Below are 11,295 nucleotides of genomic sequence, written 5' to 3'. Positions count from 1 at the left end.
CCTCAAAGAGATAAGCTAGCTAGACCAGGGCAACCAAATGTTTCTGGTGGCGTCACGTGCCCCTTGCCAGAAGGAACACAATGTCTAGATCAACAGAATTAGGCCAAGAGGTAGCCAAGTGGAGAAGTTATTGTCAGCTTCCAAGTGAGGCAGCATAAGCATTGACAAAGAATTTTCTCAGAGACTTTGTTAGGCTTTCTTGGAGAGAATTTGCCCCTCCTAAGCCACCCCATTTACTGGCTTTGTTGTCAGACAGTACTGGGCTGCAATGTTAGCTTTGTCTCTTTTAGCCTCTCAAGTGTCAGCGTTCTTATCAATTAAAAAAGGATAGTTATAATTACTCATTCAAGTTGTGAAGATTAAATGTGATGACATATGTAAATTACATCACAAAAATTCTGGCGCATATAGATGCTCAAAGTACATCTCAACCTTACAGGATCCATGGCTTTTTTTTTTCCTGCTAGAGTTTTTCAAAAATATCACTAGTTCTATTATGCCTACCCAAGAAACAAGACCTTTGAAAAATACCTTGATCTTTCATTCGTCTGCATAAGTGTCACGTAGCATTATAGACTATGACTCAATTTAAGGCCAGAAAATCAAGTATTAGAAGAGCTGAGAAGACGGAAGGCCCTTAGGGTGGACATGAAAACCAAAGATACAGTAGAGGCTTTTCCTCTGTCTGGAAGTTTCTTCTCTTGTTATTCATTAAATCACACGGGGGAGGCGGGCAGACATGAGACAGGACAGAGTGACTAAGTGTGGGACACAGTCCTCAGTGTCCCACAAGAGACTAGAAGCCTTCTCTCTAGGATAGCAAATAGTGCAGGGGTGCTCTGCAGATGTCTAGTTCTACCTGCCCCAGGCATCTCAGGCTCCTCATAAGTGGAGATGATCATATCTTCTTCAGAGAGCTGTCAGATTTCAGATCTTGCGTGGAGGATGTCCTGACCCACAGTGGTACTTGGAGTGCAGGACATCTACTGTTAGTGCCTTGGTCCGGCGCTACGAACTGTTACAGCACTGACTCGGTGAGGGTGGGAGGGAGTGCTCAGGCGTCCTGTAAGAAAATCCTGGTACAGATTGGATTTGTTCTCACGTGCTTTCTCTGTGTCTGAGTATTCCAATCTGAATGTACTAAAAAGTTGCAGTCAGTCACTCTTAATGAGGATTTTCAGAGAAAGGGGCCAGTGCAGGGTTGGGGAGAGAGAACGGACATAAAGCAGAATAGATAATAGCAGGCGTAGGGGTTTCACAGCACTGCTTTACAAGACAAGGGAATGGACACAGACCAGAGTTGGCCCTGGGATATGTTCCTGTGCTCATGCAAGGTGGGAGGTGAGACTTGACAAAGAGTAGGCGCAGGTCAGCGTGTCCTGCTGTGCACTTGGGTGACCCCACCAAGGATGGAGCAAGGCTCCTGCGAGGGAAAGAGCAGCCTAGAAAGCCTCATTGGTTCTGGTGCAGAGGTCCAAATTCTGCTTCATCTCTAGCTCCATGGTAGGGCTCACAGGGAGGTGAGGGTGGGCCAGGAATAGGCAGCCAACAACTCTGAGTCACCCTACATGGTATTTGAACATCTGGATGGAAGAACAGACTCGGTGATGCAGAGCCTCTCTTGGTATCCACATTAGAAGAGGGTAATTAAAAGGCGTGTGTATGCATTCAGTGTTACCGAGAGGAAGGGAGAGCCTAAGAACTATGTAGAACACCAAGGAGGGGCAGCGCAGATAAATTCCACTGTAGAGCAGCCAACTGTAGTAATTAAGCATCTGCAAATGGCTTTTCAATAATCTCTTTAGTGAACTGCCTTCATTATTTTTAGCAAATCTAAAAATTCCCTTAAAGCCCTCTATTTAGGTTTTGTCCCTCTTATTTAATCTTCCTCGTGATATTTTAAGCCTCTCATTTGTAAAAATCTTCTACTATATGGGTTTTTGAGGGGTTTTTTGGGTTTTGTTTTTTTTTTTTTTTTTGGTTTAATTGGAATTTTTTTTTGGTATAATAGGAAATATTATACACATCTATCTTATTTTTTTTTCCTGGTAGAATAAGTGAATGACTTCCTGTTAATCATGTGACCTTACTGTTGGTGAACTGGACAGGTGTGTCGCCAGCTAGCCTTTATTTCCAGTGTGAGTCTTCTCTGGTCCAGTCCTAGTATCCTAAACATGGCATGTAAATTCCTACCCCTAAATCATCCTAATGCGGGGCTGGTGTGTACCTCAGTGGTAGAGCACTTTGGATTCAGCCCCCTAGAACCACAAAGAAAGAAATAAAGGAAGAAAGGGAGGGAGGGAGGGAGGGAAAAAATTAAGTCCTGGCTTATAGCTTTGATGAAAATGTATGCAAATTTCTATGCAAATCATCAGGCCATAAATGGTTTCTATTCTTACCATATTCCTATGGGAACATGGATCCAGTACAAGAAGAGCAAGGTCTAAGGCAGATCGATAGACTGTACTTGGTGAGGAAAGAAGAGCTACAAGACGCGGCAGAACGAAGCAAACCGCCTCAGGAAGACATCCTACTAGAGTGTGTGCCCAGACAACAGCTAGCTCCATTCCCTACAAGCTCCAGAGACCAGAGCTGTAACAAGCTCCTTGCTCTCGTCTTCTAGCAAAGCAAGATGCCCACAGAACCCAGGTGTCAGTGCAGACCCAGGAGAAAAGAAGAGTTGGCAAAGGGACGCCACAGAGCACCTCTTGTGTCTGTCAGCTGCCCCCACGTACCCAGCCCTCTGGACAGCTGTGGGACTCATAGGCCTTTGCCATCAAAGAAACCCTTCCCCATTTTCAGCTCAGATATTCTAAGGCCTTGGTTAGGCCCCTAGGGCCAACCTCAATTAGGCAAGCAGTTTGTTTCTGGGTCCCTGAGGTTCATTTGGTGGACTCAGCTGTTTACTGAACCTCAGGGAGTTAACTCATTAACATCGGTAAGAAATGCCTGACAAACATCTGGCTTGTTGGGGGTTGGGCTTGGTTAATTCTACTTGGAACAGCCCCAATATTAGTTCTGCTTGGATTAGCACCAGCACTAATGATGACATAAGACATTTACTTCATTAGCCTGATGAAGGGAAAATCTTGCATGTTCAGCCGAAGCCAAAATAATCAAGGCCAGGTCCAAACTGCAGGAACTGAACCTGTGGAGCAAATCAAGCTACGTGGGGAAGGCCGCAATGCTGAGCCACAAGGAGACCCTGAGCTGAGACAGGTGAAGACTGCACCTGAGTGTTCCTGAAGTGGGTGGGTGCGCGGGTGGGTGGGTGGGGGGAGCTGCTGTTTTATTCTCAATGGCAATTTAAACAACTAAAGAAGCGTTTCCACATTCATTCTGCAAATGTTCCAAAGCCTTGTGGCAGGCGGGGTAAAGAGATGGCTTGGAGGTTAAGAGCACTTGTCGCTCTTTCAGAGGCCCTAGGTTCAATCCCCAGTACCCATGAGGTGGCTCACAACTGGCTGTAACCCCGGTTCTAGGAATAGAACACTCTCTTCTGGCTTCTGTGGACACCAGGCAGACAAGTGATGCACAGACGTGCATGCCAGCAAAATGGCACCCCATGCAAAACACTGGTAAACGCAAATTTTAAAACAAATAAGTAAATAATCCTAAAGCTTATGATAATGAACACTTAGCTGGTACCCAGGGAATTAAACTACCTGTTTCTAACACAGAGTGCCTTTCCTTCTCTCTTCCTACCATTGGCCTCAAGCATACACACATTAGCTCTCAATTACCTACAAACATGTATGTTGAAAGGTACCAGGGATGCGCCAGGAGTTAGGTAAACACGGATTCTGAGTTCCGCCGTCTCTTCAATGAAAGCTGCAAGTTGGAAGCTAGGGCTACCACAGATGGAATTGCGCTTCCCTCAGAGGTTGTGGGGGAAACTAGGCAGGCAAGAAAACCCTCATGGATGGATGAACAGGAGTAATAGACTGTGTCTGAGAAAAGGATGGGTTCTGTTGGAAAGCATAGCCACCCAAGAGCCTTCAGGAGAGAAAGCCTAGAACAGTAGTTCTCGCCCTTCTCCATGCTGCGACACTTTAATACACTTCTTCATGTTGTCATGATCCCCCCAACCATAAAATTATTTCCATTGCTACTCTATAATTGTAATTTTGCTACTGCTATGAATAGTAACGTAAGTATCTGAATGACCCCTGTGAAACGACCCTCGAAGGGGTCATGACCCACAGGTTGAGAACCACTGGCCGTGACACTGGAGCAGTTGGAGACTACCAGTCTTAATTAAACTAGAATAAGAGAAAACATGACCAAATAGGTAAAAGGCTCACCAACTCCCATCAGCTGCGTGGAGTTTAACACTATCTCAGATACTGCTTCTTTCTAAGCGGTCTAACCTAGAAGCATGGATCAGACATCTTCTACGAGCAAAAATTGTGATATTCTGCCAGCCACTGTGTTCCCACCATTCTTCTGGAGTTAAAAGTGTTTCTCTAAGCTTGGGACTTGGTGGTTTTTTCTGCACTTCTTTGTTTCTTTCAACCTAGAAATGACAAGTGGTGACAGCATTCTGACTGATACGTGTCTAGGACACCAGTCAATGGCTGTCAATCCAAGAAGGCCACCAGCCCAGAGAGCACCGCTGGGTTAGAAAATCCTGGGAAGAGACAAGGGAATGCCTGGAAATGCAAGCTCCTTCTTCTTTGGTTTCACCTAATACTCAACTGCTTGTCTTGGCCCACGGCTCTGTTCCAACGCAATACGCTCTCTCAGCTCAGCTATCTGAGAAATGCTGAAGTCTCCACTATAAACATAAGTGTGTCTGTTTAGGCACAGTCTGTGCCAACAAACTAGCTCTGTCCTGTCAGATGCCTCCTCCGAAGGTGTTTGCCGGTGGGATCAGGCTGTTGTTAAATGAGTCACATGGCTCCACCCAATCAGCATCGCTCCAGACCTTTTGCAGCCTGTGGAACTGGTTAGAATTGTGAGAGTCTACGGTCTTGCTCCAAACCCAAGCATCGAGTGAGGCCGCCTTTGAAGGCTACAACTTAATTTCCCTGAATAAACAGAAAACAGTCCTCTGGTGTAACTTAGTTGAATGTATTACAATTGACAATATTAAAATTAAGAGGGGAAAAAAACCCACTGTTCTTCTCTGGTTCTGCTTTTCAGTGACCTAATGAGATGGAAAGGGACAGTTGGCAGAATCGGCGACCTTGCTGTGTTTTTCTCTTCATGTTGGAAGCTGAGCTTGGAGGCCCACTGTGGCCTGTTAGGCTCGCTTGTTCCTTGGCAGCAAGATAAGTTGGCAGGGGCGGGCAGAGCAGCCACAGGGTAAATTCTGGGCTCTTAAGTGTTCCCATTTTCCCTGCCCTTGCTGGGCCCCTAGTCCCCAACAGGAGGTCATAATGTCCCTGCGCCTGGCTTCGATTTGAAGGACTTTCTGCAAATGTAAAAATTTAATAGAAGCATTAAATGGTAAGGATATGTGATCCAATGTTAAATCTGAAATTTCTTGGCAGTCAGAAAAACATGTTCCATGAGGTGTAGCTTAGGATGTGAACTGGTAAGCTGAGAGCTGCCATCAGGACCGACCAAGAGGCTTGAAGGAAGTGGCTGCTGCTGATTAAAAACAGCCCAGTCAATTCTGAGTTCTTCCTTTAAAGGAAGGCCATCTCCGGTGTCAGCTGGACTCTGCAGGATATCCAAGCCAATATTGCTGCTCTCAGTGGGATTTAGCATTGATTGGGTGTCTCGATATTGAATGCCTGAATCATTCATTCACTTAGTTCCCACACGGTGGGGCACTCGCCAGCTCTTCTTGAGATAAAGGAAAGTGGGAGCAAGAGAATGCGTCCAGGGCTTGTTCCTTTTCTACCGATTATCCCAGGAACCCAGGAAAACTCGATGAACTCTTAGCTCCACTGTGAAAATGACCCTTTCATGTGATTTTTCTAGCAATGTCGAAGCATCGACCTTACAGTTTCCCTCACTAGATCATTCACTTTGAATAGAACTCCCTCCCCACAGCTCCTTTCATACCTACTCTACAAGCTGTGGAGAGTTAATACCTCTCCTCTTGTAGACACTGACTTGACCACCGTGGTGAGCGAGCCGTGTACATGCACACACCTTTTCCTCATGGCTCGAGTGTTTTTCACTCACAGATAATGGTCTCAATGGAGCACAGAGGTGATCCTGGGATGGGACCAAGATGGGAAGGTTTAACGGATGCTCATGTTCCTTTTACTGTAGGAAACAGCCAAGCTTCCCTGTCAGGTCCGAGATGTCCGACTTGGGGAGCTTCCAGAGGATAAGACAGACTTCCTCCCCCAAGGACAATGCATCCTCTGGTTGCCTTTTATACCCCCACCTACAAGCACATGCCTTCCTGCCCACCCTTTAACATTCTATCCCTCCTTTGGACATCATTAATCCCATTATTTGTCTTAGTGCTGTCTGTGAATCTAATATCTCTCCTTTTCTGTCTAGTTTTCTTGCTCCACAAGAGAAAATACAAACTTCTGTATCGAAGACAGGTGAGAGTAGAGTAGGACGAGGCACACAGAGGAGCTTTTTCTAGGTTGTAGTTCGTTTTTACCGCTATATAAAAAAAAAATTAGTCACATCTCATTGTGCAAAGATGAGTGAGTTCATTGCCAAAAGAACTTCATTGTGTCTGCATAAAGTAGCATTCTTCTTCCTATTAATTTAATTTTGACCTTATTATGCTAAAAGCACAATTATCTGCAAGCCTTGCCTATACACTTTGGATTACATTGCAAATGTCTTTTTTACTAATCTGCATTGTTCAGGTCCCTGAACTTCTCACCAGTTGCTGAAGGGAGTGTAACATCGGAGACTGCCTGTGGATGTGCCTGTGTCGAGGACAGGGTTGTGGAGACCAGAGCCACATTAAGTTCGTAGCCTCCAGAGCTCCATGCTTACTTGGTCATCTGTTGCTAACTGTCACAGCTTCCTAAGTGACCTGGAATCCCTCTACTCTCCATTACAGTTTCACAGTAGGGCCCAACTTGAGATCATCTCCTGCTCTGACCAGCGTAAGTCTGGTGTCCAGTGGATCTTGCACACTGGATGTTCCTGCTCCCTCCATAACCTGGACCTTGACAAGGTTCGAGCCTCCAGGGTGTGTCTCTCTGCAAACTTCCAATTCAGATTTAAAGCCAGTTGCCTTAAGCTGACGTGAAAATTACCACCCTGGTAGCTTAGAACACCAGAAATTTGCTCTTTCAGAAAGCTGGAGGCCAGACATCAGAGCTTAAGGAATCTGCAGGGCTTTGCCCCTGCCCCCACGTAGGTTCTGGGGAAGAATCCATTGTGTGTCTCCTCCAACCTCCAGGAGCTGCTGGCTCTGCTTGTCACCCCTCTGTGTCCTTTCTTCACAACCCTTTCTCTTCTGAGCACCTTTCTCAAAACTGCCTCTGACTTGCACTTCCACGTGTGCTTGCATTTGGGGAATACCCGAAAAAGCCAGGATAGCTTTTCCTACCAAAATACTTAAATGAGTCCATTTTTGACAGGTTCTGAGGACTAACTAACCTGGTGGGACCACCTTTCAGCCGCAGCACCGTCTTCCCGTGCCCCGCCTTATCATGCCTCCTAATTTCCTCCACCTAATAAAGCTTGCTGTTTCTTCTTGGGTTGAATCACTGAAGGAACTTGAGGGGAGGTTTTTTGTCCTCGAAATATTTTTAGGTATCACTGGCCCCACACATTTGCCTGACAGTAGCTGTGGTATTTTGCCCCCAGTCAAACAGCAACTGGATTCCAATGAAGACTATTAGCGTGTGTGGCTTTTTTTAAAAGCTCCTTCAGTCTTGTGGTTGTGCCATTCTCTTAGGAATCCCACTATATTCTATCCACCCAGCCTGTGGGCAAAAACAGAGTCTAGAGTCACGTGGGCAGTTAGAGGCTAGCCCTAGAAGTGGTGTGCAACTCTTCTGTCCACAACCTAATGGCCTCCACTCAGTACAAGCCCCCCCCCCGCCCCCACTCAGCTTTAAGACAAGTGAGAAATGTAACCTATAGTCAGCATGCAAATGAAAAGCTCACACATTGGTGAGCTGCAGGAACCCCTGCCAAGGCGCAACCCTTTAAGTTGATTTAGAGACATTTAAATTGGGATCAATTTTCCTTGGACCATAGCCAGAGACAAAGGACTAAATCTAAGAGGTATTAGGCATTACTCAAAGTAAGGGGGTGGGGGGGAGTGTGTGTGTGTGTGTGTGTGTGTGTGTGTGTGTGTGTGTACATGCATATATGTTGCCTTATGAATGAGTAAGGTTCTTAAAGTTTAGGTGTGATTCAGGGGTTTTTCCCCCCAAAGGTTAAATGCATTTCCCACAAAGCCTCAGGCAGAAGTTGAAGGGCTCTCTGCTCCCTATTCTCTCTTCCTTTCTACACACCATTAGATCACATGCCTAAAGCCAGTCCCCATTCCCTTATTTGGCCACTGACTCATTCCTGAGACTAAAACTTCAAAGTCCAGCAATCGAAAGTCATTATTTGTCTACACAGGCTAACATGTCCAGGCAGGACTTACCAACTCACCCTGGCACGGACTCCCCTCTTTCTCCTTAAGAACCCACTAGTGCACAAAAATAACTCCTATCTGCCTTTGCCCCGGTTCATTTGAGCTGGCCGCCATACATGCCTTTTGGGATAGACACCGTTGGCTACCCACATACCAAGCAAAAAAAAAGTGCCCCTTGAATGACGTCCAAGTCATAAGCCCTAGTGTAGTGAACGTAAGGACTTGTGAGAGAGCAGGTGATGTTTAACCACCTGAACATTAACCACCTCATGTGGGACCTTAGTTTTTGCCAGCTGAAGCACATCTTAGTACAGACTGTGAGAGAATACACACACACACACACATATATATATGCCCAAAACAGGAGGGGAGCTTTTGGGGTCTTTGTATTGTTTGGCTGTTCGTCGCTCCAATTTGGGACACTCCTAGAGAGAACCACTCCAGAGAACACTTTGGAGCTCTGGGATCCGGCTGCTGTTCCAGGTTCCAGCAGCAACTTTGGTTGAATCACTGGTCTGCTAAAATCCTGCCGACTATACCAAGGAAATCGCTCCCAGGAACTGAGTCCAAGAAGGTCTGCTTCTCCTGTTCTCATTACCCTCTTTTCTCTCCCATCTAGGGTAGGTGGGTTGGAAGGGAGGTATAAGCATTAAAGAACCCCAGGTAAAGTATTTGGAAAAGGTCAAAGTCTACACCCTAGTACCTTGGCACCTATGACCTGGTAATTATGCCAAGGGTCTAGAGAGGGGAACTTGTCCTGCATAGTTTAGATGGCTCTGCTACAGTCACACAAGGCCTTCTTAGAAGGAGGCCAAAGGATAAATAGGAGGCAAAGCGTGGCAACAGAAACAGATGCTGAAAGATGTGCTTTAATGATGGAGGAAGATGCCAGGCTAGTGCATGTAGGAAGCTTCTAGAAGCTGGAAAAAAAAACAAGAAGTGCATACTTCCCTAGAGCTGCTGGAAGAAACACAGTTTTGCAATAACCCAAGTGATTGCCCACATGACTCATTTTGGATTTCTGACCTCCCAAAGTGTAAAGCTAAAAAAAAAAAAAAAAAAAAAAAAAAAAGTTTGTTGTTTTACTTTAAGCCACCCAAATGTAGATAGTTTTATAGCCATAGCAGGCAACTAGTAGACAAGTTCAGAAAACCCTTTTGCCTGTGTGGAGGCTTGGTGGCACATTCTGCAGGCTGGTAGAATTTTGATCCTGTTTGGGAACAAAGAACCAAACTGGCCATGAAAATGTTACATAAATGGGTTGTTTCTATGTAGGCAATGCTACAGGCTGAGGACAAGATTCCAGCTCTCCCTAAAACCAAGCTAGAGGTGTCAGCCCTGCTTCTACTGCCAGTGAGATGTGTTTGCCCTTGGCAGGGTGATGCTTAGAGTGCTCTTTCTGGCTGCCAGGCTTCTTGAGTTCAGTGTTTTTAATTAAGCTTAACTTGGGCACAGTCTTCTGTCACTGACCTCATATGGCCTGGTCCGGCCACGCACAGCACTAGCAGCGCCTTCTTCCTTGATGGAAACTCTCTCTGCCCAAATGGAGAAGAAATCCTCAGCTATCTAATTCACAGGTGAGATAGCGGGAGTCAAGCCGATTGCCTCTGTGCCAAGGAACCACAAGTCTGCCAAAGAAATCAAATTAAAACAGGGAGGTAGAGAGACGGTGTCTAACCAAAGCATACCTGCCACACGGCTCCTTAGAGCCAGGCTGGCACAGATCCTGCGCTGCTGCTGTTAATTGGTGTGAATTGATGTTTTATTTAACCACCCACCTCCTCCCTCCTCTTGCTGCCTAGGGCGGGGTGGGGGGTGGGGTGGGGAAACCAAAGATTTTAAAACTTGTTTCCAGTTTGCTTGACCAGGAGTCCAGGCTGTTCCCAGGGCTCAACCTCAGGAAAACACTGGGGGTAAATCCTCATTTTCCAGAATTAGGCATTCCATTAAAAACCAAAACTGCTGAGCTCCTATGATTCCTCTTGGAACCATTCGCAACTCTGTAAGGGCAGGGGAGCTTACTTCTGTCTCTGTGGCATTCTTAATTTCTGCCTGCCATGATTATAATTTTATTTAGATATTCTTACTTTTGTTAAGACATTTTTGTTTTGGGTTTTGTTTTGGGTTTTTGGGGGTTGTTTGTTTGTTTGTTTGTTTGTTTTGTTTTTGAGACAGGGTTTCTCTGTGTAGCCTTGACTGTCCTGGACTCACTTTGTAGACTAGCTGGCCTCAAACTCACAGAGATCTACCTGGCTCTGCCTCCCAGAGCGCTGAGATTAAAGGAGTGCACCACCATACCTGGCAAGACATTTTTTGAAACATATTTTTCCACGAGATATTTTTACCCATTTTTCTATGTCTAGTAGTATAGTTTCAAGTTAAGGTTTTTATTTTGCTAATTATTTAAAATATAAATTAAATATATTTTAACAAAAGATTATAGTATAGTATAGTGTGATTTTGAGATGTGTATACAGTGCAAGTTATTTAGTTGTTTAAATCTGTGAATCTACATCTTCCTGCCATTATCAGTATTGTATATTTGCAGTTTCTTAACTTATTGGTAGCTATTTAGCTGCTTATTCTTCAAGTTTGACAAACCCTGATTTGCATTTGGCTTTCACATGCAAACTTGCAGTTCCCTCATGTTCATCTACTTCTCAAACTGAATACTATTTAGACCAGTTTTGCTTAGTGATGATCTGGCTGAAGGTGGTGAACTTTCTCTCATGCGCTTCGTTCGCATTCCTGATGATTCTGACTCCTGA

This window comes from Acomys minous, assembly GCF_964271855.1.
Source record: "Acomys minous genome assembly, chromosome: 15".
Lineage (NCBI taxonomy): Eukaryota > Metazoa > Chordata > Mammalia > Rodentia > Muridae > Acomys > Acomys minous.
This window is presented reverse-complemented; position numbering follows the sequence as displayed.